Here is an 18311-nt window from a genome sequence, read left to right on the forward strand (position 1 = left end):
AAGGAATAAAACACCATGTGCAGTATATTAAATAGCAAGTTACTTACATACCCTAAAGCCTTATGTACTAGAGACTAAATACCCACAGATTCCTCACCTTTTGACAATCCTAAGGGCATCAGAATGGATCCAGACATTTTTAGCACTACCGCTGCATGCCAGTGCTTGCACTGATGTCGTTCCATTCTGGAAATGACATGCAGAGTCTATATTAGCGCCACTAAGGTGCATTGATGCCAATTGATTTTAAGGCCTTATGCGTTCTAAATACACAGCCTAAACAGCAAATTGGTTGTGACCAGTGTGCATATTTCTAGACTTGAGATCTTATTAATGGGTAGAGTCCAGTCACAGAAAGGGGAGGATGGGAGGGTCAGTAACGAATCTGCAATAAGATAGAGTCTCAACCACAAAAGGCGTTACCGAAGATTAGTAACTTGTTCCTCTGATGGAGACTTCTAATTGCAGATTCTGCATTTTGTTTTCACAGATACCACACAGCAGTACATATTTGGAGGAGGGTCTGCAAATGGAAGGTCTTGTAGGACTAAGAGGGCCAAATGCCCAACTCAGTGAACCTGGTTGTGCAGACAGTAATTGATTGTGAACGTATGGAGTAGTGCTCATACAGCCACGAGGCAGATTTCCAGGATAGAAACTCAGCAAGCCAGCGCAGTGGTAGCAACACTGGCCCTGAGGTAGCAGTCCTTCTGGAGGCTACTTTTTGGTCAATGCATAGCAGATTTTAATGCAGATCACAATCCAGTGGCAGATGGTCCTTTTCAGCACAGCTTTGCCTTTTTTGCACCAGAAAAACTCCACAAAGAGCTGAAAGTCCACTGGGTGTTCTCTGGTACGATCAATGTAAAAGGTCACTGCCCTTTTGGGGTCCAAGTGCTGGAGTCTCTCCTCCTCTGTAGAGGGGTGAGGTGGAGCAAAGAATGCCAGCAAGGTAACATGATGACTAATGTGGAGCGGCGTCACACCTTTCGGTAAGAATGGTGCTCACGTCCACAGAAATAGTTTGTCTGTGAAGACCGTCGCATACGTCGGGTTGTCACAGAGAGCCTGAAGCTCACTCACTCACCCACCATGCAGATGTTGTGGTGACGAGGAATACTGTCTTAAGGGTGAGAAGCCATATAGGACAGCCTTGAAGAAGCACAGATGGAGTGCACATGAAGTTATGTGAGGACCAAGTAAAGGTCCCGCTGTGGCATGACAAAGGATGAAAAAGGAGATAGATTATGTAATTCCTTAAAACAAATGCATCACAATAGCTGATTAAAATAATGAGGACTGGTCTACAACCATAGAAAGGCAGGAGGAGCCAAAAGGTACCCTTTAGCTGTGCCCAAAGCGAGGACTTTCTGGGCAAGGGATAAAACAAACAACAAAACTTCAGATAACTTTGCCTGGACGGGGTCTATCTGCGGTGTGCCACGCCAAGCAGCAATCTTATCCCAACGACTGGTGTAAACAGATGTTGTCAAGGGACACCTGGCTAGCAACATGACCTCAACCACATCTGGAGGAAGGTCGAAGCTGTCAGCAATCGCTGCTTAATCTCCAAGCATGAAGGCGGAGACTGCGGATCCTAGGAGCAGAGCCCTGCCCAGTTGCTATGACAGCAGATTCTCCCAGAAGGGCAGCCTTATCAGAGGACAGATGCTCATGTCCAGGTTTTCTCGGTGCAATGCTCTAACGTGCACATGCATCATAATAGGCAATTGCGATTCTATAATTGTGATTTTCAAAGATTCGCAATTATAGAATCGCAATTGCCTATGCATGTAGGAATTGCAAAAAGAATTGCCATTCCTACACATCCCTTGAACGGCTTCTAGGCCCATAGGAATGAATGGGAATTGCATGCGCAAATTGCGAGTACCCAATAGGTACTCGCAAACTGCGCATGCAATTTCAAGGGTGCCAAAATGACACCTGTTGCATCCCTGAAATTTCCTTTTTTACCACGTTGCGCACACACATGCCCCAAGGGCATGTGTGCGTGTAACATAGGAGTTTGAAAAATGCACTTGAGTGCATTTTTCAAAGAAATCACAAATTACCATCAACTTGAGATTGACGGTAATTTGCGATTCCTATTTGTGAAATCACAATTTTTTTTGGAATGCAATCGCAATTTTTGCGATTATTTCATTTGCGAATTTTGCATTTGGGATGATGCATCCCAAATGTAAAAATACTGGTCGCAAAGGGGGAGATTCTGCGAATCTGTCCATTTGCGACCGGTTTTTAGGTTGATGCATGTAAATGCCCAATCTGGATCCAATAAGAAGACGTGGACCTGGTCAGTTCTTATCTTCTTGAGAACTCTAGGCAGATGAGGTATTGGCAGAAAGGCATACAGTTGTCCTGAATTACACTCTAGGCAGAATACCTCTCCTAGTGAGAAACACCAACGTGCAGAATTGCTGACATTGCACGTTCTTGGTGGTGGAGAACAGATCGAGCAAAGATTCTCCCCATTCACAGAAAAGACCCTGCTCCACCTCCAGGTGCAACTGCCACTTGTGATCTGCTTTTGCGTCTATGACGGAGTTTGTCTACCCATGCAACTGGAGTCAAGCAAGCCGGGCTGATGAGGGTTGAAACCCCGAAACCGGTCCTATGATGCTTGTTTTCCAGTTCAGGGAGAATCTGGCCTGGCAGTTTGGGCTGGACTGTTCCCATGGGGAACAGGGTCAAAACTGATTTGCATATGGCTGGGTTTAAACTGGAATGGCATGGGGAGTAAAAGAAACAATGGATTTAGGCCAAGATCTCTGTACTGGGGTGAATGTTTGACATTGTTAAACATTCTGTCCATCAATTGTTCTTTTTGGGTTGGTCTTCCCTGGCATTCAAAGATCCTGCTAGGTGGTTCTAAGGAACCATGACCTTCACCTAACCCTGTTTGCTGCAATATCACATGACTGTGGTATTGTCCGCAAGCACCAGCCTCCTCTTGATAGATGGAAGGAAGACCAACAACGATAAGCAGATGGACCGTAACTCCAAAAGGTTGATAAGGAGCCGGGACTCAGCAGGAGACTAGAGGACTCTGATCTCCACCTCTCCCAGGTGGCCACCTCAAGCTAGAAGTGACCCATTGCTCACCGCTGTCAGCTCTGTGTGGGGTAGAGAGAGGGGACTGCCACTTACCCAACGGTGGTCCAGTATCCACCACTGCAGATCTTTTGCAGTCTCCTCTGAAATCTGGACGTGGGCAGCGAGATTCCCTTGATGTTGGGAACACTGGGATTCCAGATCCCACTGCAGAGCCCGCATATATGACCTGGGTGCCAGACTATCAGCCTCAGAGTCAACCTCACTGAGATTCAGAAAAGGGGCTGAATGATTCGGATCATAGCCAGAATCTCTTGGACTCTCCATTCGGGGAGAGGCACCAAAATGAAGAGACACCAAAAGAAACTGTGTCCAGAATAGCTCCAATGAAGAGGAGCAGCTTAGAATGAGTCAGGGTCTTCCAGGACATCTGGGAGGACTTGAGCCACCGAACCCCAAAGAGCATTAGAATAGCGGCCCAGCAGGTAACTGGCCTGAACAGATGGAGGGCCAGGCTGGTAAAAGAAAATACCCTCTTCACGAAGGTTTCAACTCTTTCAGACTAACTAACTGAGGGAGTAGTTGGGAAGGTATTGGGGGTTGGTCTGAATGGTTGATGCCTGCACCACCAACCGTTCTGGAGACGGGTGCTGAGAAAAAAATGCACAGTTGTGTTATGTGCCAGAGTTAAGCCAATGTATCAACGCTGCACATTTTCTTACATTATCCTATTTTCTGCTTAATAACATCATTGCTGTAACCTTTTGCACATATTGGCGTGCGTGACTGTTGGTTTAGTTTGTCTGAAACTGCTTTGCTTACACATATGTCTTCGTGCAACATTATCACGATGCCTTGAACACCAAGTACAAGGCCTTTAGGCATGATGTACAAATGGCATTCTATCTTCATCAATGGGATGATAAGGCTCTCTACATATCCACAACAATGCTAATCTGTGTGTACATTGCGAGGATGCTTTTTATTATAAGTAAAGAAGCACTTCCGGGGGTTAGCAGAAGAGATGCTTCAGCTGACACAGAGGGTCTCAGCATGCAGAGGCTCCCCCAAGCAGCTGTCTGACATCTCCGTGAGGGATGTCCAATTAGTGACCAGAACGGGGTCACACATTCTCTCCTGCCAGGGAATGGGGTTGGATCATCCTGTGGGGGATTCTTTCCTTTACACCTACATACACTCCAGACATAGACAGAGCGGGGATTGCATAGTAGGTGTATGCCAGATTACTACCTTGCATTAGATCCCTGAATAAATATACTGTCCTAGCAGCATGGTGGAACTAGATCTGTTAATTACTCTTTGGTGCTTGTAATCACTTTCATCTGCTTCTGTCTACTGATTATTGCAGCACATGTATTCTATACAAGTGGAAGGGCGAGATTTTGATCGATACCTTATCACTATTGATCTAAACCCCGATCTGGTCGACTGAACCTTTGTTGCCTGTCATTGAAGGAAGAAAGTGCCTCTCCTATCAAGTTAGTTCACCCAATAAAGGACCCCGCTCCAAAAGATCACAAACAACTTCTAGCTTTCAAAAGTTTATTGTAAGGATAGGATAAGCTGCAAATACAGGCATCTCAGAATGAGATTCACGAGATACACAGGTCCAACTACATACATGTGCTCTCTGAAAGCCCTCAGACGAGCAACGGAAATTACTAACACAAGTTCTAAGAATAATAAAGCTATCAGCATTGACGCATATCTCTCCTTCATTTAAGTTGGAGGAAAACACACAGGTTAGGCTGTCCCTACCCTGCTCTAGATGGTATCCCTACTTAACCAAATCCCAACCTAACAAAGGTGTCAGCAGTGAATGACCCCCAAGGGAAGTCACTCACTCTTAGTCTCTTGGTGAAAACCTATAGTTCTCCAGTCATGACCCCTCTCTGCCTACCCATCCGCTCTCTAAAGGGTCCTCAGGCATCTGCTCTAACTCCACCCAGGGGTGCTGTCCCTAATACAAAACAGTCAACAACATTTGAGACGCCCCTCATGAGACGCCCCTCACGTGGTGTAGCTTCTGGCTTTTTCCATGCTGCTTTGTATTGGGCCTCATACGTTAGAGTTGACCTTGCTTCTCAGACTCTTCTCCGGCCCGCTGATACCCCTTAAACATTCCAGAACCCTCCTCCATGTCTGGGCCGTCTACTGAACAGACCTCTATTCATATTACTTATAATCGGATCCTCCCTTTCTCTTGCAGACAGACATCTGCAGCCAAGAACCCAACTCTCATAGACTTCCAAAAAGGTTTGCAACATTTCTCGGCCCAGACATGTACGTGTAAATCAATGTTTAAACATTTCAGGCCTACAGCATTTCTCATAATAATTATAGCATTCAACTTCTTCATTAATTAAAGCATGTTAATACTCTTATTCTATTATTCAGTAAACACATCTATAAATCATGGCCCATTAATGCAATGACCAAAACATTAGTTCAATCTATGTCGTGAAAAGAAACACCTTCCCCTTCCCTTCTAGCTCTGGCCCTGAGGCCTACCACATTCTGCGTTTAACCACATGCCATCTTACATTTTAGCAGCTACACGACATGGATTCAGGAATAATCACATCTAATAAAATCATATAGTGTCACACATTTCTGTATTAGTTTCACTTCTACTTAAATCTCTACATTAGCTATACATTCAGAATATAATTGCAGATACTACTAGCACTCATGGCATTTCTCCTCATGATTTGTGCTTACTACAGGTAAGTGTGATGTACTCATACATTTAGGTCAGTTTGCGCTCTCTCAGTTCCCCCCTTTGATGACCTCTCGGGGTCATCACTAACATTTAAACTGCAGTTATTGCTAGCATAATTTGTCTCTGCGCTTCCAGAGCCCTCAGACTCCTGTACTGATTATCTTGTATGGCAGCCAATCTCTGCAGCTGCTCTCTTTGGGCCCTTTCTGACCTTCTTGCTCTGTACCATTTGAATACCCTCACCAATCCCCACAATATGATCCCACAGATCAATATTATGATGATAGGTTTTAGTATATACCACACAAAGCTTTTGCCTAAGGTGGAGATCCACCCTCCAACTTCACTCATTCCGTGGCCCACCTTTTCCCAGACATTTTCTCTACTCAAGTCTTCGATCTCCTTGTGAATATCAGTTATGTTCCTAATAACTTTCTCAAGGGGCTTCGAATTGTCTGGAATGTAAGTACAACATTCCTGGACCTTCAAAGCCTTACAGACTCCGCCCTCTTTTGCTAGTAGGACGTCTAACGCAAGACGGTTCTGAAGAACCATAGCCCTTATCGATTGCATCTCTCCTTCTACCAGCATTAAGGACTGAGCAGTGCTGGCAGACAACCTGTCGACGACTGTTGCCAGTCGTCTAATCTTAACATCATTAAGGATTAGTCCCAAAAGAGGGAACATAGCTCCAAAGACATCTCCAACCATTTCTGCATCTCCTACATCTCTCCTTCCCCTCGATGATGTCTTGCCCTCGATGATCACTAAGTCTTGTGCATGATATATTTTGGGGAAGACAATTGCTAGGTAACATGATCCATACCAGTTGTCAGGTAGTCTCACGTAGGCATTTCTTCCACATACAAAATACACATTTGGAATCACTTGCATTCCCTTCAGGAAATCTTTAGTATAGTACTCTATATTGAAAGCATGTTCACAGTCGACTTCTCCCACGTATACATTTTCATAATACGTTTTGGCTCGGTGAAGACATAGCTTTCCTCTCTGCGTCTTATCTAAAGCTATTGGACCACTACTACCCTTTCTCTTGTGTGCCTTCTCTTCCTCGGTCCAATCTGTTTTCCATTGTCCTGATTTTTTCAAAATCTTTTGTCTCCTGTAACGATCATCCACCTGCCCTATGAACTTCTTCTCGACTTCTGACACCTTGCATGTCAGGTTATTTCTACGGGCATGTGAAGTATCTAAGGTAATCCAAGGAATGAAGAACTTAGCCAATCTGTCTTCACTCTTCCAGTAGTCCCATTTGTTCATCTGCTTATAATTTGGGACTTCTGGCAACACTGAATCATAGTTGGAGAAATAGTATTCAAAACTATCTCTCTCATAAAATATACTAAGCAATAAGCTACATGTAATGCCATATGTCAGCGGGAGGTGATGATATCTAATGCCTTCATCTACAGACGCCGGCAACTGCATGCAGACGTAACAGTCCTTAACCTCCATGGCATCCACGTATTCATATAAGAGTTTAGCATAAGCATTTGACCTAAAGTCTCCTTGGGACTCATCTACGTGTAACCTGCGGGCTTCTGCAGCTAATAACGCTTTCTCTTGAGTGTTTTCCCTTTTCTCACCAGCAACAGTGGGTGTAAGCGTTTCTACAGATTTCACATCAGTTACCTTCGCCTCTTCCTCATGTCCCTTTACATAAGAAATTGTTACCACTAAAGCTATTAATATTATCACTCCTACTATTAGTGTACCTATTATACATTTAGCTCTGCGGTTCTGGGTGCCGGCTTCCATTTCGTCAGACAATATGGCTCTCTCTTATCTTAGCAAAAAGTTCTTTTCTTCTCGTTCCTTTACAGTCTCTTTTTAATCCTTTTGTCTTTAGAATCCACACAACTGGAAGCTGACAACCTTCTTCGCAAAAGTCCTTTAACAGTTCAATAAAGACAACCCTAGCCCTTCTCCATCAACTCAAGGGAAGTTCCCTAATATTCTCTGCTTCCTGGGCGCTAGGTAATCTTCTTTGTTTCTGCTCGCTTTATTTACAAAGTCCTTTAAGCATCTACTATCAAGTTTGTGCCTGCAGCTTCGATAGCAAAGTTCAGTATTTCCAAACGAAGATTGTGCTCTTCATGGGCTGTTATCGTTGTACCAAAGTCGGGGAATTGCAATTCTGAGAGAAACATATGTTTTAACTTGCTGAGGCGGGGAGGTCTGGGGAGCATGAATGTTAGTGACCCTTCTTGTTCGACTCCGGGTACCAACAGTCGTATTTCCACGGTGACGATGGGCTCAGAACTGGACACCACCACCGCTCGGATCCTCCCTGTCTCCTGTTTCACAGACATTTGTCGCCAGATATGTCCACTCAGGGGTGGAGTATCTTCTGCTAGGCACACGCACTCTTCTTGACCTTCTTCGGTCCGGTGCTTCAGCGCCCTGAGCACCTTCTTCCGGGTCTGAGTCTTCTGATATCGGAGGAAGGGTTACCTCTGGAGTTGACCTCAGGCTAGAGCTCCTTCTTTGCGGCCAATTAGCTTCTCCACGTGCCCTTCTACTCCTTCTCCTTCTTGTCTGCTCTCGCTCTCTGTCAGACCTGTCAGTGTCTGACTCGTACTCCCAGCTACTTTCTCCTTCTGTAGCGTCGTCTGTTTCGCTGTTGTACTGACCGTCCTCAGCTTGGTCAGACTCGTTCCCTGCTTCCGCTGGCACCTCTACAGCTTGGCTAGCCCCCTCTATGGCTTCTCGGTCCTCTGCTGGACGTCTATCCGAGAGAGGAGCTGTTTCTTCCCGAGGTGCTGGAACCCTTCGCGTATGTGACGCGTGGATCCAATTGGGCAGGCCTCCCACCTTCACAGCCGTGTTCGTGATCAGGATGATCTGGAAGGGCCCACGCCAACGAACATCCAGGCAGCTTCTTCTCACATGTTTTTTCACCAGGACCCAGTCCCCAGGATACAGGTCATGGCACGGGCCCTGGCACGATGGAACCTCGGCAGCCTGCACCTGAAGGGACACAGAACGAATGGCGTCAGATAGCCCCTTACAATAGTCCAGGATCATATCATCTGTGATATTTAACAGTGCAGTAGTTGGGACAGATGGCAGCCTCATTGCTCTCCCCATTAACACCTCATGTGGTGACAACCCCGTTCTTCTGTCTGGGGTACTACGAAGGCTCATGAGGACCAATGGCAGGGCGTCAGGCCAACTCAGGGTCGTTGAGGAGCATACTTTTGCAATTCGGGCTTTGATCGTGCCATTGATCTGCTCCACAATTCCTGAGGCTTCTGGTCGGTAACTACAATGCAACTTCTGATCGATATTCAGAGCTGCACAAATCATCTTCACAAGCTCGCTGTTGAAATGCGTTCCCCTATCTGATTCCAAAGAGGCCGGCACCCCGAAGCGCGGAATGAGTTCCCTAAGCAGTAACTTGGCCACTGTGAGGGTGTCGCACCTACGTGTAGGGTATGCCTCAACCCATCTGGAGAACACACAAACAACCACCAGGACATAGCGGAGGCGGTTGCACCTCGGCATTTCAATGAAATCTATCTGCATTCGATTGAATGGACCTCCAGACCTTCCTATGTGACTCAGTGCAACTGGTGTTCTTTTCCCTACGTTCAGCTGCTGACAGGTCACACAACGCTGGCACACTGCTTCTGCTGCTATTCTAAACTTAGGATTGTACCAAGTCTGTCTAAACACTCTCAGCATAGCGTCTCTCCCTAGGTGTACGGGACCATGTATGTGTCTGGCCATTGGGCTCACCATCTCATTGGGCAACACTGCTCTGCCATCTGCTGAGACCCAAAAATGGGACTCACCCATTACACATCCTGCCTTTTCCCATGTTTCTTTTTCAAAATCAGGAGCATTTTCTTGCATGTTTGCCAATTCGTCCCAAGTATCAACAGTTTCCAATATCATGGCTAATTCAGTCCTTACATTTATTCCGCCCACTTCCACCTCTGTGAAAGAGTACCCTTGTTCTGCGCAATACCGCGCAACTTCATCAGCATATCTATTGCCTTTCGAAACGAAGTCCTCATTTCTGGTATGTGCGGTGCACTTTACAACTGCGATACCTGCTGGGCATTGCAACGCCTCTAACAACAGGCGCACAAACTCTCCATTGCGAATGGGAGAGCCTGAAGAGGTCATGAACCCTCTTTGAGACCATAACTGCCCGTAATCATGAACCACCCCATAACCATATTGGCTGTCGGTGTATATGGTGACTCGAATTTGATTGCTTGCCAAGCAAGCACGTGTCAAGGCAATAATCTCGGCTACCTGAGCGGAGTGTACTCCTTCCAGGCACCCAGCTTCTACAACTCCAGTAATTGTACAAACAGCGTAAGCTGCTCTCAACTGCCCAACTTCGTCTCTTACACATGAGCCATCGACAAAGAAAATTTCGTCTGGGTCGGTCAGTGGCTCATCTACGATGTCGGGTCTGGGTTTGGTGCATAGTTCAGTCACATCGAGGCAGTCATGGTCTGTACATTCATCATCATCCTCGATATCATTTGGGAGTGGCATCAAGGTGGCAGGGTTCAAAACAGAGCATCTCCTGAGGGTCACATTCTCTGCAGCAAGAATAACTTGCTCATAGCGCGTGAGCCTGCTGTTGGTCAGATGCTGTGTTTTGGTCCTGGTCATCAACAGTTCAACAGAATGGGGCACGCATACCTCTAACGGGTGCCCCATGACGATATTTTCACATCTCTCAATGCTGACACCCGTTGCAGCAACGGATTTGAGACATCCGGGCAACGCTGCGGCTACTGGGTCTAAAGTAGCCGAGAAATAAGCAACTGGTCTACGGGCATTCCCATGGATTTGGACTAACACAGACAACGCGCAACCTTCTCTCTCACAACAGTAAAGCAAAAATGGTTTATTGTAATCAGGCATTCCCAATGCCGGAGCACGACACAGGTCCTCTCGCAGCTGTAGGAATGCCATCAAACAGTCTTTGTCCCATGGTACCGGATCGCTCACCTCCTTATGCGTCAGTTTTTGCAAGGGCTTTGCTTTCAGTGAAAAGTTCGCGATCCACTGTCGGCAATAACCCACCATCCCTAGGAACATCCTGACCTCTCTCTGTGTCTTAGGCGCATTCATTTTCATGATCGCCTCTATCCTGTCTGGTGACACCTTTCGTTTGCCTTTCTCTATTCTGTGTCCCAAGTACTGCACTTCTGTCAGGCAGTACTGCAATTTTCCCGGGGACACCTTGTGCCCATTGGCAGCTAGGTGATTTAACAAAGCAATGGAGTCCTCCCTGCAAGCTTCTTCTGTTTCTGACGCCACAAGGAGGTCGTCTATGTACTGGACCAGAACTGACTTCTGGGGCAGCACTAGACTTTCAAGATTTTTCTTCAAAAGCTGGTTAAAGATCGATGGGCTTTCTGTATACCCCTGAGGAATACGACACCATGTTAGGACGCGACCTTCCAGCTTAAATGCGAAAAGAAAATGGCTTTCTTCGTCCAAAGGGATCGAGAAGAAAGCCTGACAAAGATCAATCACAGTGAACCACTCAGCTTGGAATGGAATCTGAAACAGTATCACTGATGGATTCGGTACCACTGGACAACACGAAACGACTATGTTATTAATCTTTCGGAGGTCCTGCACTATCCGGAATTTCCCATTTGGTTTCTGCAGACCCATAATCGGGGAGTTGCATGGACTACCCACGATTTCTTTCAGTATTCCCTGTTTAATCATGGACTCGATCACGGGTTTTATGCCTGCAATCGTTTCTGGAGTCAATTTATATTGGGGTGTTCTTGGGAACTCAGCATGCGGTTTCACTACAATTTTCACTGGGTCCACCCCTTTGACCAATCCAATCTCTTCCCCAGTGAAGTCCCATACTTCTGGTGCCACTGTCTCTCTCAAGTCCCAGGGGAGCTCATCTACTGTCAAAGTAGGGTACAGCTCCACGCATATTCTTGAGTTTGCAACTTTGAAGTCTGCGTCATCATCATTGGTCAATACCTCCACTCCCTGAGGTGTACAGTATATTGTACAATTCAATTTACACAACAGGTCTCTCCCTAGCAGACACACAGGACTTGAATCGCAAACCACAAACTGGTGCTCATCGCTGTACTTCCCTATTTTCACCTGTACCGGTTCTGTCAATTGGCTGGTTATTCTCCTGTTTGCGACCCCCACCACTTGTATGGTCTCTCCAGACATGGGCAGGTCTGGAACTGCAGCTGATCTGATCGTGGATCTAGTGGCTCCTGTGTCCACCAGAAATGTCGTGGGGCACCCTGCTACTTCTGCTTCGACATAGGGTCCCCTCTGGTCCACCTCCAAGGCTGCCCCGAGGGTGCAGTCTTCTCTTTCCACTCTCTGTCCGGTTAATGGGTCCACATAATAGCACTCTTCTCCTTCTACAAACAGGGGCATCTGTCTATAGGTCTTACCCATAGTCCCTACTCGAGGAGGTTGCGGGAACTGGGCTCGGGGAGGAGCCCCCCCCCCTTTGAGCACCTTTCCCTGGTATGGCGTCACCCCTCTTGTAGGCGCGCTCTGGACCTCTTCCTCCTCTTCCTCTTGTTCTCCTATCTCTACATTGTAGGGACACTCGCGTTTCCAATGCCCCACCTCGTTACACTGGTGGCACCTAGTCGTTTTCTTCAAGGCAGCTATGTCTATTCTGGGTCTAAAGGTGGAACTCTCCTCATTGCCCTTGTTCTGACTGTACTGCTTCTTTCCTCCTGTACCTGTTCCTTGCTGCTGTTGCTGCTGTCCCCCCTTCCCTGCTGCCTGCATCTGTACCACCATCAACTTTTCTTTTAGTTTCTTAGCCTTGGAGTCTATCTCATCACAGCAGTACCTGGCATACCTCAGTATTTCGTCTAGGGGTTTACTTTGCCAACAAATCGAGTGTTGCTGAATCATTAAACTAATATCCGGTCTCAGTCCCAGGACGAACTTGGACACAAATTGCCCTATGTCTTTTGGATCCATTACATCCAGGCCGCTATACTGTTTAAACGCCTTCAGCAATCTCTCGTAATATTCGTGGACGGTCTCTTTGGGTTCCTGTCTGGTTCGGTCTATTCTGACCCAATCTATGTCTTGCATTGGCACTTTCTCTTTCAGCCAAGTCATCACTCTCTCGAATTTTGCCATCACAATCTCGGACGGCCCATTAGTCTTAGCATCTCTCTCCGGCTCCGTTGTGGGCCACTCAGCGCTAACCTTGCATGCTGTCCACAGATCTCCTGGTACTACAATGTCGAACAGCGTGTTCAGATCTATCCATAGGACCTTTGAGATTTTTACAAATCTCTCGACTTGCTTGTACCACTCCACTGGGTTTTCCCGCAATTTGGGGAAGGAGGTGGTAAAAGCAGCTAAATCTCCCCTACTCCAAGGGACATGCACATAGTTCCCATTGGCGACTTCACGCAAAGGGTATGCTTCCATTCCCTGCAGCCTTCCTGGTGTCGTACCAAGCGTGCTTCTCCTGACGGTCCCTTTCTTGGACCACCTCTCTTCCCACTTATCTAGTGCCCTCCATGTCCTTATTCCAGTGATCAGTTCCCTTATGTGCGTTTTCAGCCCAATCGTTCTCCTCTCATCTAGGTCTCGATCTGTATAATGTAGCCTGTGGTTACCCTGTAATGCTTTGGTTCTTGACAGGTCCACCATATATTTGCCTGCTAGTTCGACTAACTTCTCATGGATTGCTCTCGCCTTTCGAGTGATGTCCTTTGCCATATACAGTATTTCATCCTGCTCATACATTTCCATTCTTTCTAAAGGCAGGGTACCATCTATCATGTCATCCAGGTCTGACCTTAAGCTGGCGACATCGAGTCTCTTAGCTTTTATCTCAGCTCGCAATATGTCTTTCGAAGGGGGCTCACTGGTCTCCCTACCATCCCAACTCCGAGCTCTACGTTTGGGCTCGGGAGAGTTAATGAGTGCTCTCCCTTGCTCCCATCTCTCCAGGTCCCATGCTCGGCCATCCGATCTTGGAAGGTGATGGAACACGGGCCTGTTACCCCCACTCTTGCTCTGCCCACTCTCTTCTTCTTCTCTCCTTTCACCGTGCGCCTCTCTGTTATTTTCCCTCTGGTCGCTACTCTCCCTTTGCCTAGTATCGCTCAGTATCCGATACGATCCTTCCTGGTTCCCCATATTCCCTGGGCTGCGCTCATTTCCGTCATCACAGGGACTATGGTGCGACCTCTCACAACTCCCATTCAGTTCTCTGGTGCCGGGCACACAGTGTGGACACTTAAAGCTGTTTCTGTACTCTTGCGCTCTCCTCTCCCCTTCACTGAGTATTGGGCGCGCCACCCCTCCACTCCCGGGGCCCCCGTTTTCCAGGTCTGTTCTATCTCCACTCCGGGCCCAATGGGTGACTCCCCTACTATCTCTCTCTCTCCAGTCCCACTCCGGGCTGCTCTCCCCTGCCCCGCAGTGAGTCCGAGCTCTGCTGTCCTGACTTTCCCTTTCAGCTTCTGCAGCTATGATGCTCTTGTGAGCCTCCACTGCCTCATCCCACTTCTTCATGTACTCATTTAGCTCCTGAAAGGATTTTCGTCCAGTTCCCCTCAGATCCGCTGGCCATCTAGGGCCCCCAGGGTCCCCTCCTGGATCCCCTGCTGTGTGCATCGGGGTGCTCCACTCTCTTGGTATCGGCATCTGACTTGGGGAATTAATCGTATCGTTCCTCCTTGCCGTCCCTGCTCTTTCTCTGTCCTTCCGTACCCGTTCTTCCCCTCTTGCTCTCTCTTGGTCATATATCGATATTATAGGACCTATGGTAACAGGTACCTGTAGTGCATCTGGTAATGCGTAGGATGTGGCGCTCTCCGTTTCCGGCGCTCTTTGTACCACAAACCTCCCGACTACCTGTTGCACCTGACTAGGCTGGGACAGCTCTTTCTTTGCCTCAGGATCCCACTCTGAACTGGGAAGCGGTCCATGCTCTCCTGCATTGCCCCCCTTTTCTCTTTCACTATGCTCGACCTCTCCCCCTGCTCTATTATACGGGGGTGGCCTGTCTGTCAATAATCTGTTTATCAGGCTGTCCTCTGTTTCGCTCTCATCATCTTCTTCTAGGGGGCTTTTATTTCCGGGCACCTCTAACACTGGGTACAGTTTATTTACTTCCATGTTATGCACTCTCCATCTTTTAGCATCCGCATCCCACCTGGCATCCTGCACTGCCCTTACCGATCGTTTCACCCTTTCTTGTCGTCTGTTCATATTCTTTTCATGCGCTGCCCTAATCCATGCATCAAGAGCTTCAAACTGGGTCGGTCTAGGCAAGGGTCTCATTGAGGTCATGACTGATTTTAATCGATGTAACACCTCTAATCTGAACGTCCCGTACTTCGGGAACGTCAGTTCCTCATTTCCTTCCGTAATCTTACTCCACTCTGATATCCAAAGGATCGTATGCAACCCAACATTCACTGCCATGTAACGAGCCGGCGTACCCTCCGGCGGGGCTTCTTCCCCTTCATACGATCCCCGCTTCTCTTTTTTAAACACCGCTCTCAGCCATTTAAAACACTTCATAATTATGCGCACAATATCCAGCCTCGCTACTCTGTTTACTTCCTGATGACAATCCACCAATCCTGTCGCGGCTTTTCTAACTTGGCCTATCGCAGCGCGGTCTTTCTCCGGTCGGCCAATCACGTCGCGACACTTTCTGACGTCTTTGCTAGCTGGCCTATCACAGCGCGGTCTTTCTCCTGTCGGCCAATCACGTCGCGACACTTCCTGACGTCACTTTTCTCCGCTTCGCAGCAGCACCCCTCCTTTCTCAACTCGTCTCCCGGTCATGCATGCGTCCCATTCATACACCGAAAAATGACTACTTCCGACCAAGCGGTCACTTCCCTCGACTGTACGTCCACAGTCTATATGTAATTGTCAACACAACTGACGAAATGTCTATCGTCTCTCTGATAGGTTGCTTACACACACAGTAACCTCCGACCAGCGTCCGTTACTCACGCACTCACTCTTACGTTCCCCCTATCTCGGTCTTTCGGGTGATCAATGGTACCTCATGACCCCCTTCACACTATTTGACAATTACTCTGGGTGTCCGATACACCCGAACCACTTAAGCTCTCCTTGAACTTAAGATTTCCACCGGTTGCGCGCGCTCACAACCTGTTCCACAGTCACTCTACAGACATTCCAACTCCGCCAGACATTACAACATAGATACAATACAAAAACACCGCAATCTAACACGCATGACCCTTTATACTCACTCTCGACCGATACTGCTGCTTTTTCTGTCTCACGTCATCCGGATCTTCTTCAGCGGGCGGTTCTTCCGATCATCGATTTCTAGGGGCCTTGGGGTAAGCTAACCTGGCCTAGGTCACCGTCCTCAAGAAGGCAACCATCCTCTATAGCTACCAACTGGAAGGGCGAGATTTTGATCGATACCTTATCACTATTGATCTAAACCCCGATCTGGTCGACTGAACCTTTGTTGCCTGTCATTGAAGGAAGAAAGTGCCTCTCCTATCAAGTTAGTTCACCCAATAAAGGACCCCGCTCCAAAAGATCACAAACAACTTCTAGCTTTCAAAAGTTTATTGTAAGGATAGGATAAGCTGCAAATACAGGCATCTCAGAATGAGATTCACGAGATACACAGGTCCAACTACATACATGTGCTCTCTGAAAGCCCTCAGACGAGCAACGGAAATTACTAACACAAGTTCTAAGAATAATAAAGCTATCAGCATTGACGCATATCTCTCCTTCATTTAAGTTGGAGGAAAACACACAGGTTAGGCTGTCCCTACCCTGCTCTAGATGGTATCCCTACTTAACCAAATCCCAACCTAACAAAGGTGTCAGCAGTGAATGACCCCCAAGGGAAGTCACTCACTCTTAGTCTCTTGGTGAAAACCTATAGTTCTCCAGTCATGACCCCTCTCTGCCTACCCATCCGCTCTCTAAAGGGTCCTCAGGCATCTGCTCTAACTCCACCCAGGGGTGCTGTCCCTAATACAAAACAGTCAACAACATTTGAGACGCCCCTCATGAGACGCCCCTCACGTGGTGTAGCTTCTGGCTTTTTCCATGCTGCTTTGTATTGGGCCTCATACGTTAGAGTTGACCTTGCTTCTCAGACTCTTCTCCGGCCCGCTGATACCCCTTAAACATTCCAGAACCCTCCTCCATGTCTGGGCCGTCTACTGAACAGACCTCTATTCATATTACTTATAATCGGATCCTCCCTTTCTCTTGCAGACAGACATCTGCAGCCAAGAACCCAACTCTCATAGACTTCCAAAAAGGTTTGCAACATTTCTCGGCCCAGACATGTACGTGTAAATCAATGTTTAAACATTTCAGGCCTACAGCATTTCTCATAATAATTATAGCATTCAACTTCTTCATTAATTAAAGCATGTTAATACTCTTATTCTATTATTCAGTAAACACATCTATAAATCATGGCCCATTAATGCAATGACCAAAACATTAGTTCAATCTATGTCGTGAAAAGAAACACCTTCCCCTTCCCTTCTAGCTCTGGCCCTGAGGCCTACCACATTCTGCGTTTAACCACATGCCATCTTACATTTTAGCAGCTACACGACATGGATTCAGGAATAATCACATCTAATAAAATCATATAGTGTCACACATTTCTGTATTAGTTTCACTTCTACTTAAATCTCTACATTAGCTATACATTCAGAATATAATTGCAGATACTACTAGCACTCATGGCATTTCTCCTCATGATTTGTGCTTACTACAGGTAAGTGTGATGTACTCATACATTTAGGTCAGTTTGCGCTCTCTCACAAGAATAACGTTGTTTCATAAATATATTGAAAACATCCAATTGTGTATTCTCTGTATATTTATCCGAGAACAAGAGTGTGTGAATGGCTGAGAGAAAAGGTTCTAGATCTGTTACCACGATCCCTGAAGGGTCAGGGTTCTCATGATCAGTGGTTGCCAGAAACCATTTGCTCCTTGTTTGGGATGGGGGGGCCTTATGGTGGCACTGTGAGCTAGCTGGTCACTAGGCCAACATATACTGCGGGGGTGCTTGTAATCAGTCTAGGCACCTTACCCAAAGTTTATGTTGCCCACAAACATGCAGGTTCTACGTATTAGTGTGAACTACACAACAGTTGCCTGGGGAAGCTTTGTGGCATCTAGAAATGTGGTAATTTCCTGTGGGGCCAGAGCAGGGTTTGGCGCATGCCACCAATAGCATATCAGTCAGTACCTCGTTAAAGGGGAGTAACGGCGCAGTGGTGATTTTCCGGGCGCAAGGACTTCGGTCACAACATTGGTTTTAACATCCAAGGTGGAGAGCTGGAGGTCGAGAACTTCGTCTGTCCTCTGTATAACCACTGCAAATGAAGCACTCTTCTCAAATGCAGGACCCAGGGGTGAGAAGTCCTAACAAGGTTTAGAACTGGTCATTTTGGGAGGTGAAACCTCCCTTGCACGGATATCT

The sequence above is a fragment of the Lissotriton helveticus genome, chromosome 10, assembly GCF_964261635.1.
Source record: "Lissotriton helveticus chromosome 10, aLisHel1.1, whole genome shotgun sequence".
Taxonomy (NCBI): Eukaryota; Metazoa; Chordata; class Amphibia; order Caudata; family Salamandridae; genus Lissotriton; species Lissotriton helveticus.